Consider the following 9,511-nt stretch of genomic DNA (forward strand, 5'->3'; position numbering starts at 1 on the left):
TAGCTGTCGCCAGAGGTTATCAGGATGTTCTGGTGAAAGGTATACCCTTTGCTTTTATTGTAGTAGGTTCAAGGTGCATGCCACGGAGAAAGCATTCGCTATAGAACTGTTGTGATCATAACGCTAAAACGCACTACAAGTGATCCACCATTTGATGGCGCCAGCGGCAACAGTGTGGCGTGTTTCGTTACCTGTACGTCTAACGCTTTCAATATACAGAGTGTAAGATTTGAGGCTTTCACGGCGGTGACTATGAAGAAAGCAGTCTTCTGGGATTTGGCACCGTGTATATGTGGTGTTAATCGACGTTTCGGAGGAACGTATCGCCTCCATCTTCAGGGTAGAAGAAAAAATATAAGAAATCTGCTTTTACCGGTTCTCACGGTCTCTTCGCTTGCAGATTTCTTATATTTTTTCTTCTACCCTGAAGATGGAGGCGATACGTTCCTCCGAAACGTCGGTTAACACTACATATATACGGTGCCACAGACAGAGTGTAACTTTCCGAAACTGACTTATTTGTTCAGTTGGCCGCGCCATAGCTCAAGCGGTTAGTCGTTGGCTTCCCACCGCGGCGGCCCGGGTACGATCCCGGGGCTGGTCAAGTGGGATTTGTGGTGGACAAAGTGGCGCTGGGGCAGGTTTTATCCGAGCACTTCGGTTTCCCCTGCCAATCTTCATTCCACCAATTGCTCCACAATCACCCTCACCTATCATCTTGGGCTGGTACAATAGGCCAGAAGTGGCCGCAGTACAAGGGACTTAGTCCCACCCCACTAGCAATAAAAAAAATACTTGTTCATTTTAATCGGAAATTCTTACTGAACACACACAGTAAATAGCGTTTCGCTTATTTGCATGTTTTAGGCTTGTCAAATTTAAGGGCCGCATAGTGAATGGGGATTAAGGGTTGAACGTATTTCCCATCTCAGAAATGTCTATCACTACACGCAGAAAGAGCTCTGCTAATATAGGTTACTTTCACATGAAAATTCTATGATGATTGTGCCGTGATGTGTTTCAGATGCAACTGATTTTTAATGTTACCCATGACCTTATGTAGTCTCAGTTTTCTTCCGTCTTCAGATTGTCTTCTGCTTTATTCCATTTTGTAGCTTCATGTGTATCCATGATTTATTCTGACCGTCTTACAGTGCATACATTTATTCACCTTACTCTTCTCTCTTGCACTACATGTTTCGGCACTATAGTTCCATCTTCAGGTGCTTTTCGATGTACGTCGAACTACTGCAGTGCATGCCCTGTTGTCTTTAAACTAAAATAACTAAAATATATATTCGTCATATATATTGCTAAATTTTAAATATTAAAAATGTTAAAACTGTTCAGGATTTGTCATCCTTATGTCGTATTTCAGTACGCGAGTCAGACGGTCAGTAAGACAGTCAGAATAAATCATGGACATAAATCAGTGCAACAGGACGCTAAAATATAACATTATTAATAGCTTCATGTGTATTTTGGAGGAACATATTTTCTCCACTGTCAGGATATATCTAAGATAGAACGCTAATAACCATCCTTGAAAGTAAATAATATTATACCGAGATCCTGGTTTTTATCACTACAGGAACACAAAATCTCTTACATACTGAGTTGATACGTCCAGTACAGAAGCCTAGCAGCTCCCTCCAGGATTGCAAATGTTGAGCACTGAAGGCAGAAGAGGATTTATGTACCATTTTTCTAGGATGTTGTGAGAATTTGGCTTGTGATTCTCGAACTACAGTAAGTCCTCGTGTAATGCGGTGGATACGGTCTTCTAAGCAGTTAGGTTATGTGAAACGACGTTAAGCGGATCCATTTTTACTGTAAGAAAGAGAAATTTTGCGAGCCTTGATGTCTCACAACTCAGTGGGTCTTCAGGACCTGTTATAGGGACTGTTTTTACTACAAGAAATCTAACAATTAAATGAGTTACGTTCCTCGCCCTTTCTTCGCCCCATAACATGTGTTACAATAGGCCTATAGACAATATGAAGGCTTTTGTAAATCCTTGTATATTATTAACTATAAATATATGCAATTATAAGGTACATGTATATTTATTTAACATTCGGAATAATCTACATTATTCAACATTAGACACGTGTTTGGGTGCGTAACCTCCCCTTCTACGTTTTTTTTAAACTCCAATGTGAACGATGACATACTTGCGCGTTAACAATAAGTTGTTTGGAGCCTTGGTATGAAGACAGTACCTACGTAATGATGCTAACTGGAACAACGTTAAGCGAGGAGTTACCGTGTTCTGTTCTGGAACAAATTTGGACACTTAATAAACAGGGCTTCTGTCTTATTGCCCATAGCAAACATCTACATTAAAGATATTACGCTTTGGATAAAAATAAATATCTTTTTTTTTTTTGCATTACTGGCAAACTTAATTCAAAACTGATAGACCTACAATACATTTCAAGATTTATAAATATTTTTTTCTTCCTGCTGAGTTGAATAACTCGCAGAAAAAAGGTTTCCAAAGAGTAACTCTCGTAACAGTATGTAGTATCATACACAAAATAAGCTGACTTCCAGCCTGAAGCGTTAAGATCTTTCTTTTTAGCCTGATGTAAAACAAAAAGGACTCAGGATCAATAAGCTTCCTGAAAAAATGATAAAGTTACAAGAAGTTCTAGGAAGAAGTATTCACCTACTTTCCTTTGGTATGACACGGACCGCACAGAAAATGACGATTGCAACAGTTCGTCTTTTCAGCGGTAGCATCTTCACCGAGTTCTTTCCCAGCAACGATAGGGTGATACACAGACCCACAGACATAGACGTCCAACAATTGTTCTATTGTTGTGCATATTCGTTGCCAGGGGGACGTCTTTACTGAGCCGTTGTCTAGCAATAAGAGAGGGATACATTTCACCGAACCATTGTCTAGCAACGATGGGAGGGATATACATACAGACACACACACACTGATGGAAGAGATTTATGGATTAGTCCGTTGAGATGGGCTCAGGTGCCATGATATACATACCAGGTTTCATAAAAATTGGTTCAGGCATTCAAAAGTTAATAAGGAGGGGATTCATAGGCACAGACAACATTGAGATCGCATAAGCCTTCTTTCATTTTCTCAAAATAAAGAAAGTAGGTTAAAATGATGCCGATCGCAGTTGCCGGACGATCTAAGGCATGAACCAACTTCGCTCGAACGCTGGGATAATGCGTTCGAATCCCACTCAAGGCATTGGTGTCTGTGTGCGTTTATTCTGCGTTTGTGTTGTCCTGTGTGCAGCTAGCAAGCTTAGCAAGGAGTCCTACCGACTGCGTATAGGATTAAGAAACTGAAAAAGCGGCCAAGGTCCAACAAAGGATTGTAGAGCCATAGATAGATAGGCTATAAATGATGTTAAATAGACCTGAGCAGTTTTGATTGCCGTTGCGAGAAAGGATCAAGAAAGAGGTTATTACCGCTTTAGTGAAAAGATTAATGATTAAGGCATAAGTGTCTCTATGTTTGTGTTCTCTTCTATGAGTCTTTACAGGGCCGTGGAAATAAGCACTCACTGCTTCGGGCCTGAGAACATGTGCATGATGAACATCACATTTCGGACGATTTTAACCACGAAATACAGCCCTTGCGTCGGAGACTGGTTGGACCTCATGGCCGCTCTAGACATGGCGGTAAAAAGAAATGCAAGAGCGTTTTGGGGGAGAGAAGAACCTGTCCCTGTGTCCGTTACTTTTCACGGCAGTCAGTTATGTGCAATATTATAGATAGAGCTCGAAACGTGGTTCAGTGTCGCAGTAATTCTTGTCTGCTCAAAAATTATATAAATATATACGTCTTAAGACTGCCACAGGAGTAAATTTGTGTCTACTGGTTTCCTCGTCCAATTATTTACACTTTCATTTGGTTGGACTAGACGATAAGATATTACAAGGAAAGCTAAGAGAAATTCATAAATCATAGTTTAGTTCTGCATGCACTTCTTGCCGTACAGACGTACAGCTGCTGACGGACGTCCCTTAGCAGTCAAATTAGGATAATTTGTTGCGAATTTGCATCGCTGAAATAATATCTGGTGTGTTCCATCCGGTATTTCTCCTTCAGTAACAAAACGCAGGAAAAATCATACAAAATGGAAAAAAAGTTTTCTGTAGTGGAGGCAACGATAATTGTTTGTGCTCATTTTTATTATTTTTATTATTTTATGTCTTTATTAACATCAACCCTTCGCAAATAAATCAATCATACTCCTATGTATGAAAGTACAAACTTCCCAAGAAGATATTTTGTTGCAATAGAGACGAGCTAACAAGTGTTCGAAAAAATTAACGCCGATGGGCTTCAAAATTTCTACGATTTATACAAAATAAAAACACACCTAGGGCGATTAAATTGTGACATGTAGAGCCGTTGTTAGGCCACGACTCTTTGAGAACTGCTGGCGTTCATTCGTTGTGTCCTTTTGCAGTTAGAAGCTGGTAGATGAGGCCCGGGATGGTTGGGTAACCCAGAGGAAAGCGAATGTGAGCCGTTGGAAGCTGCTGCCAAGCAATGACAGTGAAGACGTGACTGTGTGCGCTAGAGAGCATGTAATAATGAACTGTAAATTTTAGTTACGAGTTGTTTAAGACTTTAATAAATGCGACTACCAATCCAGTCCCCGTCTATATTAACACGCATCACGTTCCAACTGGTGTCAGAAGTGGGATTAGATTGAGTTACTGGATTGAAGACTGCAGTGGTTGGTTGCATCGTCAGCCTGCAAAAATGGAAAAAATGACAGGGTCAATGCTGCAATGCCTGCTAACCATCATGGCTGATATAGAAGTCAGCCAAGAACGGACGATAGCCAAGATGGACGCCCATCGGAAAAGGTTGGAAGCCAATATGAACTCCTGGCGAAAGGTAAAGACTCTCCAAGAAACGATGGAGGCCTATCAAGAAAGGACGGAGGCCAGGATCGAGACGGACCAGGTACGACTGGAAGCCGAAATTAAGATTTTCCTGGTAGAAGTGGAGGCCACGTATTTTGAGGCAAATCCTGAAGGAAAATTGGACTGTAGAGGAGCAGGAGAAAGTCCCACTGCGGTTGCAGTGAAAATTATTGGAGCTCTAATGTACAGGTCCGGGGGCCGGCGTCTGGCCGTAAAGGGCCGCGGACGGACTAAGAAACGGCCTGGAGCTCTAATGTACTTGTCTGGGGATCGGCGTCTGGCCGTAAGACGCCGCGGACGGCCGAAGAAACGGAGCTAGGGCGATGGTGGGTCCCGGCAGAAGTTGGCCGCTGCTCGAGGACGGTTGACCCGCCGTGCTATTCGTGCATTGCGCAAAGACGTATCCGTAGGGGATTCGGCAAGACAACCAGCAACGGCATCAGGAGTAGAAGCAGAAGACAGGAGGTACGTCTGGGAAGCAAGAAGACGTTATATGAGGTCCTCGAACAAACTCTCGAGTTGGAAGTCGTGAAACGAATAGTTGGGATTTCTATCCGGTTGCAGAAAGTGAGTGACTGGACACTGTATCAGCCATTGTGAGCAGTTGCTGTGAGAAGCCGGTAGCTGAGGCCGGGGCAGTGCGGGAACCCAAATGAAGGGGCAAGTCTGCCGTTGGAAATCGCTACCAAACAACGGCAGTGAAGACGTGACTCCGCACACTAATTTATGTGAAGTAATGTACTGTCAGTTGTAGTCACGAGTTGTTAAGTAGTTCAGAAAATACGACTACCAATCCAGTCCCCGTCTACAGTCACAGATATCACGTGATGATAACAAGAAGGATGGGGTGGGGGCATATAGGCCCTACCACGCATTGATAAAGTGAGAAATATATAAAATATTTCTTGGAATACCCCAAGGAAAAAAAAACATGAGCGATATAACCTAGACCTTAGACAATTCGGTTGCGAAGTTATGAAGTTTCATGACCCTCAGAATAGGATCCAGTAGCGGACTCTTGCTAACAAGGAACTTGAAGATAATATTAGTGTGACGGATGAAGGGTAGAAATTTTATGTTCTTGTCATTAAATCTCGCTTGGTATAAAGAACGTCATCAAAATTAAATTATCTTAGATTCAATTATGGGGATAATCCTGATAAAAGGTTTTGGACAAGTCCGGGTTGACCGTCAACTGGCTGGATTATCTTCATCCGCTTCGCCACTGAATGCAAAACGGCGCTGGAAAAAGACCAACTCACTATCCATCGGTTGTCAGAGCTTTACCTTGGATTGAAGCTCATGCCTTTTCGCCGCCTTACGTGGAGGTTAAAACAGGTCAACTTTGTCTTTGTTCTTCCTACAGGCTACGTCAGTTTGGTGTTCCGTAGGCGCAGGAGAAACGTATTTAAATATTTAGTTTATCTTTTATTTGATCTATTGGCCATCACCAATGAAGTTTAGTCTACTTCAAACCCATTAATCGACTTCAAGAATAGACCATATGCTGATGGAAGCCAGTTGTATCCAAGGAAGCCTAAGAAAACTGCATTTAAAAAAGAGACTTGTCGATTGACATCTTGTATTTGAGATAAACCATAAAAGACGGGAAGCTTCTTGACCAGCTATGAAACAGACAGCTTCTCATGTAGAACACTGTTCCAAGGAATTAATCTGTCGATTATTCAGAACAGTATTTCTCAACCACCGGACCTTGGCTTCAATTATAAGAAAAAGAATTTAGCGGACCGCGGCCTCACAAAGGTTGAGAACCACTGACTTACAGGATTTAATACCATATCAATCTTCATGATATGCATATTTTCGCCCCTTTTCCCCCCAAAGCGGCGTGGACTGTCACAAAATTGGGTGGGGCCCTGTGCACTACGCTTCCCCTCTACCTCATAAATTTGTTGATTGTTGAAGGGATTGGTGCGGTACAGAATGAGTCGCGTGGGGGTAATTATACAGCCGAGAAATCTAAAATGCGATTAATGAACACGCACTTCTACAGGGAGCAGGCGCGGACAAAAATTTCCTCCTGCTACTGAATAAGGCAAGCCGAAAAGCCGATCTGTCTTCTATTCCGCATGTAGGTTCTGGCTCCTTCATTACTTTTGTTTTTACTTACTGATACAGAGATTAGCAGGGAGCCGGGTTAGTGTAGTCGGCGTACAGACTGGCTACGGGCTGGACGATCAAGAGGTCGGAGTTCGAGTCCCGGTAGGGTCATATTTTATCTTATGCGGCTCTGGGGTCCACCCAGCCTCCTATCCAATAGGTACTGGTTGTTCTTTCCCCGGGGGTAAAGCGGCCAGGGTGTGAGGCTGACCACTCACCTTCAGCTAGTGTCCAAGTGAAGAAAATGTGGATCTATTCATCCACTCCCCCATACGCCTTCATGACGTAGTGCTTAATTTGTTAAGCACAGGAATAACTTTACCTTTTACCTACAGTACAAGAATTAGCTTTAATTAAAATTCAGCATTGATGATATCTTGCGAATCTGCGATCTACCTGCTACATTTCATGATGGATATACTCGTAATTTTCTCTTGTTTCTACTTAGTTATATTGCGGATTCCAACTTCTATGCCGGTTAGAGTTGCCGCGCGGTCTAAGGCATGAACTGGCTTCGCTTGCTCGGACGCTGCGATCGTGGGTTCGAATCCCACTCAGGGTATGGACGTTTGGTGTATGTATGCGTTTAGTCTGTGTTTATGTTGTCCTGTGTTTAGGTAGCGTCCTTGCGACGGGCTGATCAGTCGTCCAAGGGGTCCTGCCGTCTGTGAAAAATGATTACGGAAGTGAATAAGAGGCCAGGGTCCTGAATGGGTTGGAAGAGCCATTGAAAAAAATACTATTTCTATACCCTAAGGAGATATGGTAGTCTACCTAGTGACTCTGAGCTAGAAGACAGGGATGCAAGTACCGGCACGGGCAACAAGCCCAGACCAGTGCGGGAGCATATCCAGCCTCTTATCCAGTGGGTACCAGAGGCTCTCTCGGAAGGGGTGGAGCGTTTTGAGTGTGAAGATTACACTCTCTTCTATATCGTGTAGACTAAGATATAACTTCTCGTCCACTCTCCCTTTACACTTTCCTAACTTGCGGCTGACATAATTCAGAAGAGTCAATCTGTCCATGGTGCTTCTTACTGCACCTAAAATGGGATATAAGACAGGCTCAGTGCTAATGAGTTTGCATCCTGACAGTACTAAACTCGGTAAAAGTGGCAAGGGGCATTTCTTTTGACTTTGTTCTAAATTTCGCATCTCTTAACCAGTAAATCGGGAAAGCATCATTGATAATTATTTGATTATGATTTTAAAAAATGCTGAATTTTCAATAACAGACACACTGAAAATACTCAGCAATAGCCGTTAGTTAACTCGAAGAGAAAACTAGGTTGAAAAAAAATAATTTCCATCTCTGCCCATAATCTTAAGGAAATGGTTTCGTTTTAATAATAGCCAGAGACTGCCCCTCGGAAAAAAACTCTATGAGCTACTTCTCTTATAAACTGTGTGAGAGAAAGATCGAGAGAAATATGGTCCCATAATGGGATCATCAAATAGTTTCTTCAGAGTGTAATATGTTGGTTAGGGGACACTTGAAAAATGTGTTCGCAATAAATAATTTCGGAGCAATAAGATTAATAGACGAAAGTAGGAAGATAAATGCTTCTATCAAACCTAATAGAGACAAAAAATTACATGAAGCATCTGATAAAAATAAACTGTATTCATATTGACGCACTATACAGTGTGAATAGCAAAAGTTCATAGTGCAGGTTTCTTATAAACATTGCTCAATGCCAGAAGTATAGGGCATAATAAGACATAAGTAAGTACGAAGTATAGTAATTTCTAGTTGTATCACTGGAACTGCGTACAGATGCCTACACACCTCATTTTGTATATCTGACATAAGACGTATTCTGTGCGACTCTAAAGTGGTAAACTGTAATGTAAGATGGAAATGACTGGTTACATATGACATTACCGAATCACACGTGTGTAAACCAAAACATATTTCTTTTCAGCAATACACTATATAGTGTTCATTCATATCGTTCCACTTATGCAATGTTTGTAGGCTACTGACTTTCCTTTGGCTAATATTCTTTCGCAAATATCTAGCATTTTCGCTCAATCAGAAACGATTATACTCGTTTAAGACATGAATATCAGCTTTAGTATACACTATCGTGTAACCCATATCAGCTGACAGCTATGTCTGTCGACTCCCAGTTAGGCCATAGAAATATGAACACGTGCAAAGAACATTTTGTAAAAATATGAGAACTGGTCCAAAAGTTTGTCACACTTTTGTGGTGTATTTAATTGTCCTCTCCAGGAAAGGAAACACCTTTTTAATGACTCTCTCTAAATTTAATACCGTCGTGGTTTACAGTGAATGTACAACTTCTTTAATAAAACCGTCACAACACAAGTATATCGAGGACAGTGCCTAGTTTTGGCTCTGACCAAGAAATGGTTGTGTTGTGACGGTTTTAATAAAGAAGTTGTATATTATAACACAACAGGATGGATGAAATGAAAATTACAGTGAAAATACCCTATAATTT

General features: G+C 41.7%; 1 long non-coding RNA gene across 1 annotated transcript in view; it reads left to right on the forward strand.

Annotated features, from left to right (window-relative positions):
- The window catches only part of LOC111875010, a 121,289-nt gene extending 119,280 nt beyond the window's left edge, over positions 1 to 2,009 (forward strand). Inside the window, exon 3 of the long non-coding RNA XR_002844648.2 lies at positions 1,592 to 2,009. This is a non-coding gene — a long non-coding RNA (uncharacterized LOC111875010). The remainder of the gene's footprint in view (positions 1 to 1,591) is intronic.
- Positions 2,010 to 9,511: the final 7,502 nt, after the last annotated feature.

The sequence above is a fragment of the Cryptotermes secundus genome, unplaced genomic scaffold (assembly GCF_002891405.2).
Source record: "Cryptotermes secundus unplaced genomic scaffold, Csec_1.0 scaffold973, whole genome shotgun sequence".
Taxonomy (NCBI): Eukaryota; Metazoa; Arthropoda; class Insecta; order Blattodea; family Kalotermitidae; genus Cryptotermes; species Cryptotermes secundus.